We start from the raw sequence: 22,200 nt of genomic DNA on the forward strand, positions 1-22,200 counted from the left end.
TGTCTCCATTGCCCCGAGAGAAACACAAGGTCGAGTGTGTGACCACCCCTATGAGTCGGATCCTGGATTACCTGGGTCAGGTCCATGGTTGCCATGGAAGCCATGAACTCCTGCGCCGCCTCTGAGCGATCGGCGAGTGATGGTAGGTTAAAGTCCCCCAGTACCATATGTCTGAGGAACTCCACCGCCAACCCGGCTACTGACTCCAGCAACGCAGGCAGGGCTGTTGCAACGCAGCTGGGAGGTAGGTACGTCAGCAGCAAGCTCAACTGAACCCGTGAACCCAACTTCAATAGGAGGGACTCACACCCAACAACCTCCGGGGCAGGAATCCCATGAGGACTCAAGGACTTCCGAGCGATGACTGCCACTCCCCCACCCCTGCCCTGATGTCGAGGCTGATGAAGCACCACAAACCCATCCGGGCACATCTCCGAGAGGGAGACACCCCCCTCAGGGCCCAGCCAGGTTTCGGTTATACATGCCAGGTCCGCCCCGCTGTCCAATATTAAATCACGGACAAGGGGGGCTTTGTTGACAACGGACCTGGCATTAAGCAACAGCAGCCTACAACTAGGGCCCTATACTCCCCTGTCACCAGTACTACAGGATGAGCCTTTTGAGGGGCCGGAACAAGGAATCGCTCTAATATAGCGAGTCCTCGTTCCCCAAAGATGGCCTGCCCCTCGGCTCCCGCCATATCTGCCCATCCCAGTCATAATCGGGATGCTCCAACCTTCTCTCCTCTCCGGAGTACACCCATCCTCACCAGCCTTCTCCCTTCCTGACCGGACTAGCTTTCCATACAGACCAAGCCCAAGGGTAAGTCCTCCCCCCCTACTTTTGCTATTGCACTCAGCAGAGGGGGTATCAGGCTCCGCCCCCGACTCCACCATTCTCATATCCCAAACACTCAATACACATTCACACTCAATTTATATACATAAAAATAAAAATATTCACATCCATACGGCTTAAATACAATAATAAAATTTATACATAACAGGGCCACCATTCATCTACATACATACACATACCCACAACAAACATTCTCTAAAAAATAGTATAAATAGTATACTGTTGAACAAAGATTTCATTTCTCTTTTGGGGTAGATCAGCTGTTCTTAACTGACATAGGCAACCTGGAGGTATCTGGATCTTTTGGTTGTATTTTCTCAGTACCTGACTGTTGGCTTGACAAAGATGGTGGATCTCAAACTCCAGAACATCTCAAAGGACACCAATTTGCCAGTGCCTTTCCAAGATCTTCTATCCTCCTTCAGTTTTTCTCTCTTCCTCTTTGAGCAGGTGGGGCATTTCAAAATAACCAACTGGGGTTTCAACTTTTTATTCTCTGCAAAGATATTTGAGGCCCAAGGCCTTCTCATTAAGAAAGTTGGTGTTAACAGGCTTCCAGTGGCTGCGTTGGTGTTGATAGCAGCTGTTTTACAACTGCCTCTCCCGGGAGATCGTAAAAGCTGGTTACAGCGACGACCAGCTGTTTTATGGCTTGAAACCTTCTTCCCGGGTGAAGGGAAGAAGTTGAGCTTTCTCCTGGATAGGAGTTGAACCTCACCAACCTCCCAGGGATTTTTTCTCGGGAGGTGAAGTGTGAGAGATCCTCCAAAGTCCGGTGTTGCTCCGTTTCCTGGGATGCCTTTGTTCTCCGATGATACTCAGTACTAAGCCCTTGTGATGAACCAAGTAAGGCCATGAAACCTCTCCAAAATTGAGCTGTACACTGAACTCCTTGATCAGATATTATTCCTCGAGGGGCTCCATGTATGTGGTAGATGTGGGCAAGGAACATATGGGCTAACTTCCGAGCTGATGGTAATTTTTTGCATGGGATAAAATGGGCTTGCTTCGAAAACAAATCAATTATTGTCCATATCACCGTATACCCTCTGCTCTTCGGGAGTTCTACAATAAAATCCATAGCTATATCTTGCCATGGATTCCGGATCAGCTACCGATTGTAAACACCCTAGAGGTTTTCCTGGATAGGTTTTACATGTAGCACATGTAGAACAGCCCTTCACATACTTCTCTACATCTTTTCTCAACGTGGGCCACCAGAATTGGCATCTGGTCAGATGTAGGGTTTTCAGAAATCCAAAATGTCCTGCCTGTTTCACATCATGACATCTTTTAAGGACCTTGTCTCGCATTACTTGCGGCACATACAATTTTGTTCCATACCATGCTAAACCGTTCCTTTGTGTCAACAAATTTTGATGGTTTTTGAACCATGGGTCCTGTAGAATCGCTACACTCAGTTCAGATTCTATATCCCTATTAGCCAGATGGGAGACCACTTTAGCTGCTCCCTGCGAATATGGGGGGAGAATTGCCTGGACTGTCTCCTCCCTTTTACTATCATATTGGGGCATTTTCGATAACGCATCCACTAGAAAGTTCTGACCCCCCAGCACATATTTGAGCTGGAAATTAAACTGCCTGAAATATTGTGCCCACCTTACATGTTTTGGTGATAGTCGTCTAGGCATCTGCAGCACCTCCAAATTCTTATGATCAGTCCAAATTTCTATCCCATGTTTAGCCCCTTCCAATAGATGTCTCCATGTAGCCAACACCCATTTAACGGTGAAAGCCTCCTTTTCCCATATTGCCCATCCTCTCTCTGTATCTGTCAATTTACGTGATGTGTATGCACAGGGCTGTAAATTTCCTGTTGTATTCCGTTGTAGCAGAACAGCTCCTACTGCAACATCACTTGCATTGGCTTGCACTATAAATTGTCTATCCGGATCTGGATGCAACAGTATGGGTTCATTGGAAAATAAGGCTTTTAGCCGTTCAAATGCTAATTGGCTCTCTTTGGTCCACGCTAATGTTTGCCCAGGCCGTGGCTTTATAGAGTACTTCCGGGTTTTCAATAATTCTGTAAGGGGTAGGGCTACCTTTGAAAAGTTAGGAACAAACTGCCTATAAAAGTTTGCAAATCCTAAAAAACTCTGCAACTGACATCTTGTCCTAGGTGCTTGCCATTTAATTACTGTCTGTACTTTTGCTGGGTCCATTTCTATACCAGCTGCTGATAGTCTGTACCCCAGATAGTCAATGCGGTTCTTATGGAACTCAAACTTTGAGAGTTTCACAAACATATAACTAATTTTATATGTCCTTCCATAGTTTTTGAATAAATTAAGATATCATCTAAATAAACTAAAACCCCACGATATAAATATTCATGCAAGACTCCATTAATCATTTGCATGAATACAGCAGGAGCTCCTTTCAGTCCAAATGGCATAACCCTAAATTGGAAGCTACCTAAGGGACAGTTGAAGGCGGTCTTCCATTCATTGCCTGGTTTAATACGAACGTGGTAGTATGCCTCCCTGAGATCTAGCTTAGTGAAAATTTTCCCCTGTGAAAGATGAGTTAACATATCTTTCAGTAACGGCAAGGGGTACATATGCTCCATACAAACCGCGTTAAGACCCCTGAAATCCACGCAGACTCTTAACCTACCATCTTTTTTTTTTTGAAAGATAACAGGCCCATTTAATTTTGGTGAACCAATTCTATTAGATACCTGGGAAATTATTTGGGTGAGGAATGTCAAATTTACACAAGCCCAAAACTTAAGGGAGAATTTTTACAAAATGTTTTATAGATGGCACCTTGATCCACAAAAAATGTCTCGCATGTATCCTGACTTACAGCCTAAATGTTGGAGATGTGGATGTTTGGATGCTACTTACTATCATATCTGGTGGTCGTGTAAAAATATAAAAGCTTTTTGGATTAAGATATGGTGGAATATTCAAAGAATTTTTAGAAGGAGGGTAAAATTTACCCCACAATTGTTTTTGTTAGGTATTGTTACTGATTGTGATACCAAAGAGACTACATTGATGTTAAATTTAATTACAGCTGCAAGGTTGTTAGTAGGGCAATGTTGGAAGAAGGAATCTTTGCCTACTTTGCAAGAATGGTTTTTTAAAGTTTCTTATTTGGCGGAAATGGCAAAGATTTCGGCTTTTTTGAAGGATCAATCGCAAGAGAAGTATTTTGCGGTATGGAAAAAATGGATAGATTTTATACAACATAAGTTGGATATAAAAAATATTACTTAGTTTTTTAATAACTTATATTTAATATTTAAAATTTAAAATATTTTACAGACTTTACTTTCTTTTTATTTTTATTTTTTACTTTTATTATACTTTCTTTTATCTTTTTCTTTTTTCTTCTTCTTTCTTCTTTTTCTTTTTAAGTATTTTTTGGTATTTATGCTTTTTTATATATATATTATTGTTAATTATTTTATAATTTGTTTAATTAATGTATTTAGATTTACTCATGGTTTATATCTTTTTTAAGATTTTTTGAAGAAATTTTAATTAAGCCTATATTCAGCTCTGGGAAGGTCGGGTGAGGGAATGGGTGGGTTGGGGAGGTTTGGGGAAGGGTTGTTTTGTTTTTGTAAAATTTTAAAAAAAATTCAATAAAAATGTATTTATAAAAAATAAAAAAATAAAAAAGAAAGATAACAGGCCCAGTGATTCGGGATCGGGCCGGCTGTATAAACCCACGTGCCAAATTTTTGTCAATGTATTTCCGTAGTTCCTCTAATTCCCAGGGTGACATTGGATACATCCGAGGCTTCGGCATTTTCACCCCCGGTATAATATCAATTGCACAATCAGAGGACCGATGTGGAGGTAATACATCGCATTCCTTTTCACTAAATACTTCCTTAAGGTCCTCGTATACGACCGGGAAAGGCCGCTCCCTCTCACTATGTTCTACCGCCACCTTGATCCTCTCCTTACGAACTGATCTGCTATCATGTGGCTGTGTAGGCAGTACCTTATCCTCCTCCTCCGATGGCCGAGGACCAGTCGTATATGGCGGCATCCACCCCCCCACCAGATGACTGGGCACCACTTATCGAGCCAAGCCAACCCTAATATCACCTCTTCAGTCATAGATGGTACTACAATAAACTGTAATATTTTCCCAGTGGCCGCTCATCTCCAACCGCACAGGCTCGGTTACCAGAGTCACCGGAGCTCCTCCCAATAAGGATCCGTCCACTTGCTCAAAATTAATTGGACGTGCCAGACTTCTTGTTCTCAGTCCCACCAAATTGGCATCTCCTGGCTTATCAAACATCTAGTAGACCCGGAGTCTATAAGTGCCTTGCATTCCACCTTTTGGCCAGTGCTTAGATTTGCCAAGGAAATGGATACAGCGAACGGTACAACCGGCTGGCTTACCATTGGATCCTCGTCAGGACCCCCTTGATCGTATTCTTCAAGCAGCACCTCTGGACTGGATACCGCTGTCCCACCTGGTTGTTGGTATGGTGTACCTTCCTCGGTTGTTGCAAGGCTCGTGATTGATCTGCAACCCGGTGTGGCGTAACATCTTGTCTTCTTGGAACCGACGGCAAGGCTGGTCCCGGAGAGGAACCCCTTCCTACAGGAATTTGGCATTGGGCTGCTCGGTGGCCTGATTTGTTGCAGTGGAAACATCTAAACGTTCCTCTAGCTGCAGCTGGTATGCCCCCTGGAACTGATCTCCCACGTCCTTTGGCTTACTACCTGCCTGCCGGGGGGGGGGTGCAGGAACGCCAGTGCCTGACCAAAACTCTTGTAGTCCAGTATACAGTTCTGTTACTACTTTAAACCAGTCGTGTAACCAGCACGGTACCCCTCTCACGATACAGGCCTGTCTTAACTCCTTATCTAACCCATTACGGAAATGGTGTACTAACAACCTTTCGGGCCAGGTTCTTAAGCAGCTGGCCATGCATTGGAACTCTCTTATGAATTCCCGTATGGGTCTGCCTGCTTGCTTCAAACCTACTATTTCCGCTTCCGCCCGTTGAATCCTAGTAGGATCCTCAAACCGGCTCTCAAAGCATCAAGGAATGAACCAATATCCGCTAACTCCCTAGCATGATCGCCGAATAAGTCAGCTGCCCAAGCAGCTGCCTCACCCTGTAAGTTAGCGATGACTGCTACAACTATAGCCCACTGCGATGTATAATGGACTGCAAAACGATCCAGATGGTTCAAAACATGTCCAAGAACATGGCTAGTCTATCCGGGCCACCGTCGAAGGTAACTCCAATAGGGGGAGGTATCCATGGCATGCCTGTAGGCCACATTACAACTGGCTGGCCTGCTTGCTGTCCACCACCCGCGCCAGATTGACGTCCAAGATCTTCCGGCCCCAGAGGCAGAGAAAGAGGGGTAGTACAACTGGCATGTGCAGCTGTTGCGGTTGTCCCGCCCTGGGGTCCCTGTCTCTGCTGCGCCGTTGTTAACCGCAACCTTGGACTCGCCAGTCTGAACCCAGAGGAACCAATGGAGGGTTGGGAACCAGGGACCGCCCCATGTTTAGGAAGGAATCCAGTTTCACCAAACCTATCTCTCAATACGTCCAAGGTATATTGACCGGGGGCGGTGAAGTAACTCCATTCCTCCTCCTCATCTCCTGTTATCCGCCTTTCCCTCCAAGCTGATAAAGAGTCTCTCTCACCGGTCACAGACAGTTGGCCAACCTCCAAACACTGTAAGGCAGGACTCAACCACCATTCCCCCACCTCCATCGACGCTGGCTTCTGTCTTGCTTCTGTCCCCACATCCACCACTGATGGATATGGACGTTCTTTCGGGCGTACTACTGGCACATCCTCCACCACAGCTGGTTTTGCAACTGTGCCTTGCTCTGTTGTTTGTTCAGGAACGTCTCCTGTTGGAGCAATATCTTGCACCCCTTCAGCCATGCCTTTCCTGCACAATCCCCAGTTAAACTAGGATTATGTGAGTGCTAACTTACTGTAACCTCGTCCTGGCTCCGGGCCCAGGTATCACCACACAAACACCACACCAGGTATGAGGAACAACGCTTTAATATACTTCTTACACAGGCTGCGCAAAGTTAGCACTAGGGATCAGTTCTCCCAGGTGTGTTTATATACAATTTATTGTTGCCCCACCTTTCCCATACCCACACCAATGCCCATGCAGCACCTCCCATATTTCTTACCCCACCCTGTTCTCTTATAACTGGTCATTAACTCCTAACGCTTCCGGATGACGCCTCCAATCAGCTGTAGTGCGGGTGCTTGATCGGCTTCGGCTCCATGGCCACGCATGCGCAGTCAGGGTATTAGGCTGTCAGAATCCTCTGCACATGCGTGGCTTTGCCCTACATCGTTCTAGGCACCAACTGCACATGCTCGGCAATTGGACTGTGCACGCTCTCATCATCAGTTGGATGTCTGGCCTCACAGATTGCCGTCGTCAACGTAGGAAGCTTGCTGGCCATTAGGTGAGTATCCGCAGCATCTGGAGCGAGTATATAGGAGCACCCTCCTCTAAGGCCCGACACCACTTTGGAACCTATGTGGGTCCATAAGTCACAGGGGGTGAGCTCTTCAAATAAGGCCCACCTCCTTGTAGAGAGGGCTAAAACAAGATGATCTCAAGGAAAGAAGGGGCATGGTCTGACTATGACAAAAAGGCTACTGTCAGATCCTGCACCAGATCATATTGACACTGCCCCAACAAGAAAATCTTATCTGGGATAAACGCTTGGAGAGAATGGGCCTTGAAGGTCAAAAGACACTCCTAGATAGGAGTTACCACCCTTCCTCCAATCTCCTGGGACTTCAGCCAAGCATTAAACTCAGCTGAATAGATCTCCAAAAGGGGGAGTACCCCTTCTGGAGTCAGCCAGGTCTTGGTAATGCATGCCAGTTCAGTTTGTTCTTCCCCAATTAAATTACAGATAAAGGGAAGGCTTGTATATAGCATCACCATAAACACCTGAATAGCCAGACTTCTAAGGGTTGGCTATTCAGACTCTGGGTGTGAATACAGAAGGCCCATATCAAACATCAGGGCATCTTCCCCTATAACTCCTGCCCTCTGGCAGGTTTTCGTAGGTGATCCATCATCTCCCATCCTGACTTCCCTCCTCTAAGGACCAAAGGGTCTGCTATTCCCTGGGTCAATCAATTCTGTAGGGCCCAGGTCACCTTGCTCATCCCCAATTAAATCATAGATAAGGGGGGAATGTTGTTTTTTTAACCAATCAAGCATTACCCTGAACAGCTGAATACCCAGACCTCTCAGGTCTGCTGTCCAGGAGCTGGATGTGAGCACAGAGTGTGGGTATCAACATCACTCCCCTGTAATGGCCTTCCTGCCCTCTGGCAGGTTTCCATAAGTGAACCATTACCTCCCATTCTTACCTCCTTCCTCTAAGGGCTAAAGGGTCTGCCCTTCCTTGGGCCAACCATATACTGGTTAACTGTCCTAGTATAAGCTCTACATACTGGTTAACTGTCCTAGTATAAGCTCTACGGATGGGGAAGAAGGAATCTAGGCGGCACTTAAGGTTGGGTTCTCAGTCTGAGCAAAGACTCCCTGTGTACACTGTGTTCTCCCCAACAGCTGATCTCTGTCACTGGCCTGCAGTCACTCAGCACATTCATTCACTCTCTGCGCCTAACATTCACCCTGGGTGGAAGAGTAACATACATAAAAATCTTCCCAGGTTTTCATCTCTAGGACAGGCTCACAAGTCCTGTGGTGTCATCTAGGGTCTTTTTCATCACTGATGTCTCCTTGAAGTTGCATGTCACATCTGGGCATATCAAGCACTAGCAGGGTCTGGCCATCCACCACATTTCCCATTTCCCCAAATGCTACCTATTTATCTACTCTCATAAGCATGCTTTTAAACTTGCTAGATTGGCAAGTGAGGCAAGTGATGGGAACTCACTCTAACATGAGGTTCTAGGGCTGAAACCACCAGAGCAAAGAGCATTTCCAGGGTCTTCAAGCCACTGAGACACCACACTTCTATATATCTCATAATGATCAAGAAGTTTAAAAACTGTATTCAACAATATCTTGAGTGCTCGCTCCTGTTTGGCATAAATTCCTGTTCTTCTTTCCTAGAGCCTAGAACTCTGAATTGCCATTCAGCTATTTAAAAGATTGAATCTGTTTGCTATGTCCTTTTGATATGCAAAGACTTATCTAATCTGCTTAGAGACGAGGCCCACTCTAGTGTGTTTGAATGACACTATAGGTTTCTTATAGAGTCTTTGCAAGCTAAGACGAGTAGCTTCTGGCTCAGATACTTTGCAGTATATCTTCTACAGCTATGAAGTGACCATTTTACAACTGATAGGTGATCTCATTTTAACCATTGTAGTAATGTACCAGATGGTACCTACATTCTTTGATTTCTGCTCCTCTTTGTTTTTTGGCATGTAAAGTGCATGTAGTGAATGAGGAATGAAGACAAGCTTAGAATACTGGTTGACCAATATTATTTTTTGTTTTCCCTCATTAGCCAATTGGAGAAATCACCATGGTGATAGCAACTACAACAGCAATACTGTTGTAGTTGCATGAAAATGCTGCTAAGGGATTTGAGGGAAGGAGAAGAATTTTCTTTTAATTATCCAGAGAGAGCGAGCTGTAATTTCTCAGCAAACGTGAAAAATGTTTGGCAATAAAGCAACTTATTATTTTTTTTATCATAGCACAGTCCCTAAATAAGCAATCAAGAGAAATTCTCACTTGAATATCTAAACTTTCCAAAACTGGAGGAGAAAAATAATATGTGTGTAATACAGATAAGGAAACAAAGGACTTCTGGTTTCATTCTATTAGTTTATGTCTTCTTTTTCTGTTAGAAAAAACTCTGTTCACTATAAGTTAAATTATTTTTTCCAAGCAATTAATTTATATAATCTGCTTTATTTCAGAGGAGAACAATGCATCTTATTATCAAGGGTATTATTCTAATAGCTTATTATAGACATAATAAAAGCTAATCTTGCAATTGTACAAGCATCACTGCTTACTTGCTCCTTTGCACAAGGGGAGTACTTATGCTCTCAAAGTGCTAGAGAAGGAATTGCTAGGTAGTGGATTTTTTTTTAAAGAGACATATTGAGAAGTTTCTTCTTCTTCTTCTTCTTCTTCTTCTTCTTCTTCTTCTTCTTCTTCTTCTTCTTCTTCTTCTTCTTCTTCTTCTTCTTCTTCTTCTTCTTCTTATTCTTCTTCTTCTTCTTCTTCTTCTTCTTCTTCTTCTTCTTCTTCTTCTTCTTCTTCTTCTTCTTCTTCTTCTTCTTCTTCTTCTTCTTCTTCTTCTTCTTCTTCTTCTTCTTCTGCCATATCCATTATCGGATGTTGGTGATCATGTTGGCGATCCTGTTTTTATCAGCAGCCGCACAAAAAAGTGCTGCTGAGTTTTGTCCAAACCAGTCCCTTAGCTTTTGAAGCCATAATGTTCTTCTTCTGCCTGGACCTCATTTGCCTTCAATCTTTCCCTGGAGGATTAAATGGAGTATGCCATATTTTTCTGGTGTCACATCACATGTCCGAAATATTCTAATTTTTGTTTTTTAATTGTTTTGATGATTTTCCTTGGCTTTCCCAGGTGGCTTATCACTTCCTCATTTCTGATCTTGTCAACCCAACTTATACATAACTCATTAAGCTTATTGTTCTGTTTTCGGTACATTTCTTTGCATTTATTTTTGGGGGGATTGTCACAAAGATTGATTTTAGCCAATCATTTGGTATCTTTCCTGTTTCATATATCTGATTGAAGAGCTGCAGTAAAAAAATCTTCCCATTGTCTTCCAGCAATTTTAAAATTTCTACTGGTATATCATCAGGTCCTGTGGCTTTTCTTGTTTTTGCATTTTTATTGGACGTTCAACCTCTTCCATAATTATATTTGGTCCAGTTGTTATACTTCCCATATCTATATCATCCCGTGTCCTCAAAAAGTTCTTCAATATATTCCTTCCATCTTTTTAGTTTTTCATCCTCATCTAAGATAATTTCCCCCTCTCTGTCAACTAAATTGTTGGTTTTCTTTTTGTAGAGGCTTGCTGCTTCTTTCACTTTTTTGTGTAAATTGAAACTATCATGTATACGTTCTATCTCTTCTATTTCCTTGCATCTCTTTGCAAACCACTTTTCTTTTGCCAGTTGATTTTTTCTTCTAATTGTTTTCTGGAATTCATTGTATTTTTCTTTTTTTAATTTTTATAAGATCTTCTTTCAGATGAAGAATATCCTCTGTCATCCACTGTTGTTTCTTGTGGTACCCCTCTCTCTGTTTTGAATTTGTTACCTCTACTATTGCATTTTTAAATTTATTTCAGTTCGCTTCTACATCATCATCATTCAGGTTGTTGGTTTCCCTTAAATGATTTTCTACTTCTTCTTTAATCTTACCTCCATGTTTAATGATAAAGTCTCTGTCGATTCTTGGTTTAGCAGGGTTTGGGTTTTTCATCCTTTTTAGTTTCAGCTGGACTTCAGCAAGTAGTAGATTATGATCGGATTTTATTGAGTTTCTAAATCTTTTGTTTATTGTAAGATAGTCGATTTGGTTCCTTACTACATTATTTCGTGTATCTGCTGGTGATCTCCAAGTGTAGAGGCATCTTTTTGGCAACTTGAAGAAAGTATTCATCACACTTTGCCTATGTTCCTTGCAGAAGTCTAACAAATATGTCGCCTCTACCATTTCTGGTTCCTAAGCCAAAATTTTCAACTACAGGAGCATCACTTCCTTCTCCCACTTTTGCATTGAAGTCCCCCATGAGTATTGTGATATCATTACTTTTTAGGGTTTTCAGTACATTGCTTATATCTTCGTGGAACTTCTCTAAATCCTTCTAATCGCTGTCAGCTATGGGAGCGTAAACTTGTATAACATTCATATTTATTGGAGCACTATTTATTTGGATCATTATCACTCTATCGGATACAGGAAGTCTTTAGACTTGATGCATTTATTTACACGATTGTTTACAATTATAGCTACTCCATTTCAATGGTGTTTGCTATTCTCACCAGAGTAGTAGATAATATAATTTCCTATTCTACACATTCCATTTTCAGGCCAGTGCATTTCACTCACTCCCAATATAGAGATATTGTATTTGGACATTTCTTGGATAGTGTTGTGTGTTTTCCCAGCTTTGTATAGGCTTCTCAGATTCCATGTACCAATTCGTAGTTTTGGGCTTATCATGCTTCTAGTGGATCGGGAGATTCTTAGCACCTTCTTCTAATTTGGATGTTGGGTTGAAATATATATTTCAAAGTTTTTCTTTCTCTGTAGAAAGGAGGGCATAGAATGGAGGATAGAATTTAGACAGTGAATTTTAGGAGCTTAAACCACAACATATCCAGTTTGGCTCTGGATCCAAATCTGTTTTAAGAAATGAGCCAAATTTCTCATATTTATTTTATATTATACAGAAGGATATGGAGAGAAAAAGACTAGGAAAAAATATTTTTCATATACAAATAAAATTACTCTTACAAATAATTTAATGTAATGTTTTATAATTATTAACTTTTTTTCTTAGTTTACCTGAAAATAAGAAAAAAATAAACTGGATTTATGGATTTCAAATTTATGGAATTTCAGATTTCTAATAACCCTCCAAATTCAACTTGTAGTAACGGTGAGATTGTTGTGTAACTAATGGACAATAAATACTCTTCCAGTTTGTACTAGAAATTATTTTGGGATCATAAAATATGATTGATGAAAATTTGAAGTGTGCAAGATCAATTTCTTTTGACCCCTTGTTAGTATCCACCCATTATGTAATCAAATATATGCAAATATATACAAAAATCTTAAATCATTGCAAAAAAATACCTGAAATTTCTGTCCAAAAGGAAGCCACTATAAAGAATGCTCCATTTTTCTTTATTTTGTGGTAAATATAAAATATTTTCATTCTATTGTTCATTGATTTAAAGCAAATAATATGAAGTGTTTGTATATCTATATATTAATTTATGATTCAATCAATTGATTAGATTTTTAGATTTTAGAGATGATCTGATATACAATATGAATATCTGCCACTACTGTATTAGGCTTATCTATCTATCTATCTATCTATCTATCTATCTATCTATCTATCTATCTATCTATCTATCTATCTATCAAATTTCTATGCCATCCAATGACTCTGGACAACTCATAGCAACTAAAACAGAAAAATATAATAAAGGCCACTATAACGTAAGCACCCTATGTATTGCAATCTCAGATCGGATTATATATATTTGAGTAATATGTGAAAATCCATTTGACTGAAGATTTATGATCTCTCATTTTTCCATCAATCCTTGAGTCTGCAACAGTTTCAGCATATCAGATGGCAGGTAATCCTGAACTTACACTCACAATTAAGGCCAGAATATCTGTTGTTGAGTAAAACAATCATTTAGTGAGTTGCCCATGTGACCACTTCATTCAATTGCGGATGTTTATCAAGGGAATTCACATTTTGGGTTGAGTGAGGGATCATTAAGTCTGAACTTTATTTCTGCAACCCAATGTATTTTCTCCCTCCCCTCCCCTCCCTCCCCCATAGAAGGCAAGAAAAATCTTTTGGCAAGTGGTAGCAGCTTGCAACCTTCTCTACTAGCTTCCCATTGACTTTCTGGGAAAAGTAGCAGAGAAAATTGCAAATAGCAATCACATAATCATGGATACTTGGCAACCGATCATAACTGTAAACAGGTTGTAAAACATACAGATCATGATCATATGATAATGGAGGGGGACAGTGTTTTATGATGGTAGAAAGTGCTTTACATACTGTAAATTATCTTTTACAAGCCATTATAACTTTCATAAATGACCGGCTGTAATTTGAAGGATATTGCTGCTGCAAGTATTTTCTTCTACTGTATACATTACCATGTTTTCTCTAAGAAATGCTGCAATTATGTTTAAAACTTCTCCCAATATCATTTTTTTATTCCAAACTTTACTAATTTTTAAAAATTGCTTTCTTAACAAATTGTACTTCATGATACTACCATGATGGGGAAGAGGATGGATAGGTGATTAGGATTTTAACATTTGGAATCTTTTGAATTAAGCAAATTAATTAATTATGCAAAATAATGCACACGAATTATTTTCCTGAATCCTTATCTATATGGATGAAGACTTGGCATATGATTCAGCATACATCAAAACAGCAAGGACTGTTCATCTTTGCCTCCCTAGGTGAATGATACTGGAAGAAAAGAAATCTCAAAATCATCTGCAAATATTCTGGTAACACCAGTCAAATGCTTTCTGAGTCAGTGGTCCATGAAGTAGATGTGTTTGGAATGCCTAGATCTGTTTTTTTGTTTTGTAAACCAAATCCTGAGAATGAACAACAAGGAGAGGGATCAATTTATATCTGCCTTGTTTCTCACAGATCAATGCCTCAAAAGCCTCTTATGCTCAGAAATGAAACTTTGACTCAAAACCTGCAAGCAGACAATGCCTTTTATTCTAAAGGATCCAATATGCTGAATACATATTGCATTCAGTTAATTATTTATACTTTATTTAGGCAGCAATCTGTTGAAAGAGAGAAAAAGAAACCAAAGCATGTTTTCACCTGCAAATGGTTGTCCAACTCATTCTGTAAATGGACTTATTAGATATGCACATCCAGGCTGGTTAAAAACGACCAAATTCACATAGTATTCATTTAAAAGTCAGTTTGTTTTCATTTTGATTAATTACTCTGATGGTTTGGAATGTTATGCAAATTCAGAAAATGGTTTAATTCAGCACCTACATTCAGATTATTGTCTGTATCAAATTATATTTACAGACATGTTTATTATCATTAGGTATATAAATAGTTTATTATCACTTATAAAACTCCCTTACATTCAACATTATTGACATTCATTGTTCTAGCACTGTTGACTAACATCAATGACATTCTTTGTTTCTCCTTTTCCTGCTACTTTTAAAAACTCATTAGCTCTGTCTGCTTGAACCTCCACACATCCTCCTGAACATGCAGTAAGATGAGCAACCTCCAGTCTCTTGAACACTGGCCTTTTAGAAAAGGAGAGAGGCTGCTCTGATTCATTTATATGCATAGGCTATTCTGCATGAAGTAAAGAGCCATTTGCTGAAATCCAGTTATACCTCACATATGCTCAAGGTGTATATAGGTAGGGGAAGCAATCTCCAGTCATCATTCTGAAAGAAATTGGAGCAATATTTTACAGTTTTTCAGTTGGCCTAAGGATGTGGAATGCACAACATCTTTTGACCTCAAAATATCCAAACTTTCTTTCTTTCTTCAATCTGTTTCAAGAGTCTTTTGTTTGAGACTGGAGTAAAACTTGATGTTCTATGGGTGAAACAAGACATGATGGTTTCCAGTGTGTTGTTTTGTGATTTGTGATTGAATTACCGGGGGAGCGGGGGGGGGGAAGGAACAGGGGCAGACTGAAGTGAAAGTGTCTTTATAGCTGCTTGCATGCCAGCCTACCTGTGTTTTAACTATTTTTAACTATCTGGAAGTTATGGAAATAGTGGGGTGCTGGCACTGAAGAAGCATAGGTGGCCCGAGGTGATTGGAAGCCTGTTCTTTGGGTGGGAGCTGGAAGGGCTTGTGTGGATGGTGTTCTGGATGTTGCCACCCTCCACCACAGAATACTCTGCTGGCTAGTGACAAAAACCAACTCTTGGGGGAGATGATTTTGTGTATAAGATTGGGTGGAGAAAGCTTTTGCTGCACTGAGATCTGGGGCTTAATTGCTACATGGACACTCTTCCCACATCTATGCCATCAGAGGAGCTGGTGTGAATGTAATTGGATAGAGGATGGCGGAGTCCTTGGCTCTTAGAGGAGAGAAATCAGGGATGGAGGGGGATGATCAACATGGGAGATCTAGGGTGGAACAATATATTCAAGTGGTGACGGACATGGATATTTTAGATGTCAGAGGAGTCAGAGGGCAGGGTAATTACAGGGGAAGACATCCTTGATTGTTTATGCTAACCTCTAGATAGAAGACCCGTAAAGGCCCTGGTATTCAGCTCTGGTAGTGAATACCAGGCTCCTCTCATGTGTGATCTTCTTGGGGAAAAGTAAGCCAACCTGGCATACATTACTGAGATTTAGCTGACTCTGGAAATGGGAGTCATTCTTCTGGAGATGTGCACAGTCAGGTTTAAAGTTTTGCACCAGTCAAGATTTCAGGGCAGGGAAAGGGGATATCAATTGTCATCCAGAAATCTTGTTTGGCCTTCAGAGACCATGCTCCTGAAGTTTCTGGTTATAAGACACTGTTTCTGAAGCTGGGCTTACAGCATCAGTTGGCACTGCTGCTACTCTACCAGCTTCTCTGTTGCCAGTAATCTTTGGGCTTGAGTTATTGAAGGTCATCTCGGGATTAGTGGTAGAGATCCTCAGACTTATGACCCTGGGAGACTTCAATCCACCATTTCTGGGGTTGGCCATGGAAGAAGCTCAGAAATTTATGGCCCATATAGTAGCCATGGGCTTATCTCAGATCATTCACAGCCTGACTTGGAATAGCTCCAGGTAAAATTTTCTTGTTGGAGCACTGGCAACATGAAATGTGGGGACTTGTCTTTATTCTTTCTGTCATGGTCAGATCATGTCTCGTGTCCTTGAGATTCTCTTATGCTGACCCCCTCCACAGGAAGGCAGGACCCATTTAAACAATCTGCTTTGGGCAACTGGTGGAGCCAAACAGGTTCCAAAGGAATTGGGGGATATCTTGGGGCTGTGCTGCACATCCCAGCAGAAGGTGTGCCCACAATCTCAGATTAGAGGGCAGCCAAGAACATGATCTTGACCACATGTATTCTCCTGACCCATTGCTCCTGGCACACACATCTGGTTCACAGAGAAGTTGAGGACATTGAAAAGGACCAAGAGATGCCTAGAGTGCTGCTGGAGGAAAACATGGCATGACAGAAGATGGGTTAGAGCCTGCCATGCTCTCATTCTGAATAACAAAACAGTATTATATCTTTGTTCTTATTGTATATGCAGTGAGTTGCCTGGTAGTCCTGTTCAAGGTCACCCAGTCCCCTCTAGGGCAGGAGGTTCTGCATCAACATCTACAGGACCATGTTTAAGAATTGGTGGAACATCTGATAAAGTCACTCAGATCTGTTCACAGTTGGAGAACAGTTAGAGTCCATTAGAGATGCCTGGGGAACAGTCTTACCCAGTTATCTGGAAACAGTTTGATCCTGTTTGACTAATGAAGTGGATAAGGTCCTCAATGCTGGTGAAAGCCTCCAGGCCAGTGCTCTCTAGATGAATTCAGACAGAGATAAGCATATCCCTGGAAGATGGGACATTCCCAGGACCTTTTAAGAAAGTCCTAGTCTGCCCCCTTTTCAAAAATTATAATTAGATCCCACTGCCTAGATAGTTTTCATCAAATTTCTCACCTACCCTTTCTAAGGAATGTGATGGAAAATGTGGTTGCATGGTAGCTTGAAAAGGTCCAGGACCTTTTGCAGGTTTCAGGCCTGGTTAAGAAATGGAGACAGCATTGGTTGCACTTGTCAATTCTTGGTGAGAGACAGATGAGGATAGTGCATCATTTCTTGCTCTTCTTGACCTCTAAGTTGCTTTAGATACCATTGACTATAGTATCTTTTGGGACTGGCTACAGGTTTGGGGCCTGGTGGCACAGCACTTGTAAATTCTGGCTCCTGTAAGCATTGCTTATAGTGAGAGCTAGCATGAGGAATCTTTCTCAGGATAGAGTTGGATTACAAAACTACAAAAGTCTAACATGGAATAGAACTAGGGGTAAGAATATCTGATTCTTCTGATTTTATGAATTGCAGTTTAACACATGGAAACCAAACACTATTTTTCTTTCACTGAAGGACACTTCATTTAAAAGTAGGTATGTTTTAATCTAATATAACAATTTCTCTATTTATAGAAAAGGCTTTAGGTACTTAAGATTTTATGTTTTAAGAACTATGCAATTCAATTTTCTTCAGGAATATCCATAACCATTCTGGAATTTGCTAGATGACCTGGGGGACTCAAATTACTACAATTCATACCTTATGAACATAATTGTTGGGCCACCATAGAAGAAACTACACACAGTGTGTGTGGAAATAGCTCCACCTTCTGTTCATGTGAAAATATTTGAAAAAGTTTAGAGTACAAGAAAAAATGGTTAATGTTATCTTATGATCCTGGTTTTTGTTTTTTGTTTGTTGATGATCTATTTAAAAGCAGAAGAGGGGAATTTATTTTATTATTTATTGCATTTCTGAACCATCCTTCTCCCTTAAAAAGATATACAGTTTGTAAGGGAAATTTTTTGCTAATATTTCTCTAAGCTTCAGAGGTGCTTTGTTTTTTGTTTGTTGTGTTTGCTTTGGAAAACTCTAGCTTCAGACTCATTTTCCTGTTTAATTTTAATCTTAGAATAATTTTTGAAAGATGACACCTAAAATACCAGAACATATCCCTTCTAAATACATGTCCACCTTCATAACATTAGTACTGCCTGGAAAATGAAAACCCAGTAATACCCTTTTATGAATAAAAATCCAGCTCGCCAAGTTGTTTGCATTGAGCTAAAAGCTTCAGAATGCTAAAAGGGGGAGGAAGTGGTTTTATATATGGAAGCAGAGGAAGCAATATGTTTGCAAAATGATTATTTCCCAGCCACAAGAAATATCAGGATTGCTATTTAATGAAATGCATTATTTTCTATATATCTATATCTAGCTTGAGAACTAGTATAATCTGTCTTCCCTGTAATAAGGCCTACTGTGATAGTTATTTCTGAGGACAATATGTATTCATATTATTGACCCCTTCCGGTCAATAATCCTGTTAAATTTAAATCCTTTTTATTTCGGTAGAATCTAAGCTAAGTCAGATACATTCAATTTCATAATTTCAGAAATCATAGCTGGATGCAATATATTAAGCTGTTTAAAAAGCTATTTTCTATATATCCAAACAAGTCTTTGAATCATTTTTAAAAATATAATACTTTGCAGTTCAGTAGTTAAAGATGTTTTAGTAGTGAACATGCTTGAAATGGGAAGGAAAACAAACAATCTCATCATCCACAACAACAAAAGAGAAGACAGATGAATTAGGTTCAAATTAGTCTGGATTGGCACTCCCAATAATTTCATCTGATTCCCCTGAACCATAAACCTCTGCTGAAATATCTCTGCAGCATCCATTGTTCAGAATGTCTCTGTAGACAAAAACACAGCAACTCATGTCAATTGTTGTTTGATTAAACATTCCCCAAAATCAATCTAGTCCATCACTCATCAATTTCATCCTCTCTGAGTTTCTTGCATTCATGCCCTTCTCAGATTTTTCCATTAAGACTGCCATACTCAGACCAGGCTCTTTTTTCTCCACATCTGGCAGTATTGGACCAGCTTCCAGTCCATTAGACTGTGAATCTAATCCAATTATTATTCTCTGCCTTGGAGTATCATCCAGAGATTGATTTGAAACCACTGCTGGCCCATCAAGTTTTTTATTAAAGTTTTTGAATAAAATTTGTAAGATAAAGAGCATTTTCAAAAGCTTCCTTGAAAGCTTTATCTCTTTTTGTAGTGAAGGTAAACAGTTTTTGTTCCTTTTAAGACAAGAAAAACAGATATACCATAACAAAATGTCCAGAAGTATGAGACAAGTATAGGTAAATTTTCCAAAATAAAAAATGAATTTTTTAAAAATGAATTAATTAATTAATAATTAAATAAAATCAATAAAACCAAAATTCTTATAGTAAAATCCAGTATAGATTTAAATCAGTCAAATAGCTTTCACTTTGGACAGTGTCTATGGAGATTCTCTCCAAGGCACGGTTGTCCCAAAGGTGCTTTTTCAAAAGGCACTTTTTTTTTCCTTGAAGAACTGAGGATACTTTTTGGTTGAGAAGCAAAATGTTTTCAACAAAAAAAACAAAGAAAAAGGGACTCTGGAGAGTGAGTTCTCTTGACGCTGACTTCCTTACAGCGAAAGTGGTTTAGAGTTGTCAAATGGTATGAAAAAGGGAAAAAAAGGTTATAAAAGTCCAGCAAAAGGTTATAGATAGATCCACATTCAACCAGTTGATCAAAGTATAAATCAAAAAGTAAGAAAAGTTTTAAAAGTGCAATTAAGACCCAGGTGTGTTTTTTTAAAAAAAACTAACAGTGGAATGGAAAAAAAATGATAAAAGACTCAACCCTCCGATTATGCTCCTACAAGAGGTCATCAAAATTGCTCCTTGCGGTCATCAAGATCCCTCTTCTCTGAAGGGTATGATTGTCCAAGAATCATCCTAATTCCTAGTGCTCCCATTCAAATCTAGGAAGATAAGTTGCTAAATAACAAGCTTAGGTGGCATAATCAGTTTTTTGTAGATGGGAGAAAAGGAATTGCCCACCACTTAGCACACCATCTTGGGGGAAGTCAATCAGATTATGGCTTCTGTATTGGAGGAAATATACAGCCATATAAAAACCATGGAAAATTTGAGTTTGTCATGGATTTGTTTATTTACTACTAACTAGCATTAGAACATCATGTTCTATCATGTTCCTATTCTTTGTATACTCATGGAAAAATATTATTTTGATCTCTAGTGCTTGAGGTAATACATATCCGTATCATAGCTTGTCGTGAATTTGTTTATTCACTATTAAAATGTCTTGGTAGATTTTTTTTTTTGCTTTTGGATTTTCATTTTTTTTGCATCTGTGTAAAAGTATTATTTCTATAAAGACTTAAAAATCTGTAAAAACGAATTATCAGAAGAATTTAACCATCCCAGCAACTCCTCCCTCTTATTCTTTCTTTTAATCATTTATGTCATGACAGATAATACTAGAATGGGGAAAATGTCCAAGTTCAGATTTTAATATAACAAATGAAAAATAATAAATGAACAAGAGAAAAATAGACATATGGGTAACAAAGGAGAACCAAGTCATGCAAGATTAGATTTATAAGAGATCTTCATGCATGTCAAATCATACTATTATGCCAACTGCTTCAATTTAATCTTCTGAAGATGTGTTCTCAGAAAAGTCATATTTCTGATTACTTTTATAATGTTTGATTGAAAAACTTAACATTGTACAAAGCTTCTCATATTAATACTTGGTGGCAGTATTTGGAGAAAAGTGAATGCCTCTCAAACTACAAGGCAATAAAATAAAATAAATAAATAAACTAGGTTTTTTTCCCCTATAGGCATTGTAAAACTATTTAGGATTTTAAATTAATCAGAAAGGATTAAGGAGTACTCATTGATAAGATTAATGAAAATCTGACTAGAGAATGAATAATTCACCAAGGAGAAGAGTATATGCTCCCAACCGCAAGAGACTGATTAGTTTCTTTGAGAGAAATAAAAAGATTAGTTTCTTTGACAGAAATAAACCTATAGCAGATGCGCAGGACCAAAGGGTTGATGCTAGTAAGAAAATAGGAAAGATGGAGATAAATAAAATAGCTGACGGTGTCTTTAGAAGGCACTTTAAGCATCAAGTTCAACCAATAAGATCTGGTGACCTTTGGATGACTGGAAGAACAGACATTTCAGAGAGATACTGAAATATAAAAACAGAAGCAAGGATGAATAAAGGGCATGGATTTTTTTAAAAAATAATTTTATGTTAGATACTGTATGGGGGTAGATAAATGAAAATAGAGATTTAAGAAACAGCATATCTAAAAAAAAAAGTATTCTCCATTTTCTACCACATAATTGGAGCAGAAAGAGAGATTACTTTAACATGATGCTGAATAGCACTGAGAATAACACATGCAGATCATATTTTGAAAGATTTATGCTAGGAAGAGAGCCCATCTGGCTGTTAACAATAGAGTATGTGGTAGTAATAACGTGCAAGGTATATTTTTGCTACAAAAACAATGCCATATGCCTTATCAAATAAAGAATAATAATGAAGTAAACAATTTGCTTTGACACAGTACCTCATACAGCAGTCCTCTACTGTAGCTCCTCCCGCTTCTGCCAGTGTCAAAGGAGTACCTGAAGTGGAGAAACATGCTTTTCTCAGAAAAGTGAGGAGACTGCATTGCTTCACAAAGTTTTATTGATTCAAAACTTTCTCACAATAAACTGTCCACTCTGGTGGGATAATAGTAGTGGTATACTATACTGTACTATACTAGTTGATATTCTGCTGTGAAAATGATCATAAGTATATACAAGGTACTCAAGGAGAGACAGAGGAAAACTGGAGAGGTAAAGTTAGATTAAAACCCACAAAGGATAAAAAAAAATTGACAAAACAATACACCAGAGTCTTCAGCTACATTGATAGTGAGGAATT

At 39.6% G+C, this 22,200-nt stretch overlaps 1 long non-coding RNA gene across 1 annotated transcript; it reads right to left on the reverse strand.

The window, feature by feature from the left end:
• Nucleotides 1-11,013: 11,013 nt before the first annotated feature.
• LOC120305067 lies at nt 11,014-21,899 on the reverse strand. Its single transcript, XR_005555904.1, has 2 exons — nt 21,839-21,899; nt 11,014-12,147 (listed from the first exon to the last, which is right to left on the reverse strand). It is a non-coding gene; the product is annotated as an uncharacterized LOC120305067 (long non-coding RNA).
• Between the last annotated feature and the right edge of the window lie 301 nt (nt 21,900-22,200).

Source organism: Crotalus tigris, unplaced genomic scaffold (assembly GCF_016545835.1).
Source record: "Crotalus tigris isolate CLP2741 ecotype Arizona unplaced genomic scaffold, ASM1654583v1 scf7180000017666.379230911805:20528666, whole genome shotgun sequence".
Taxonomy (NCBI): Eukaryota; Metazoa; Chordata; class Lepidosauria; order Squamata; family Viperidae; genus Crotalus; species Crotalus tigris.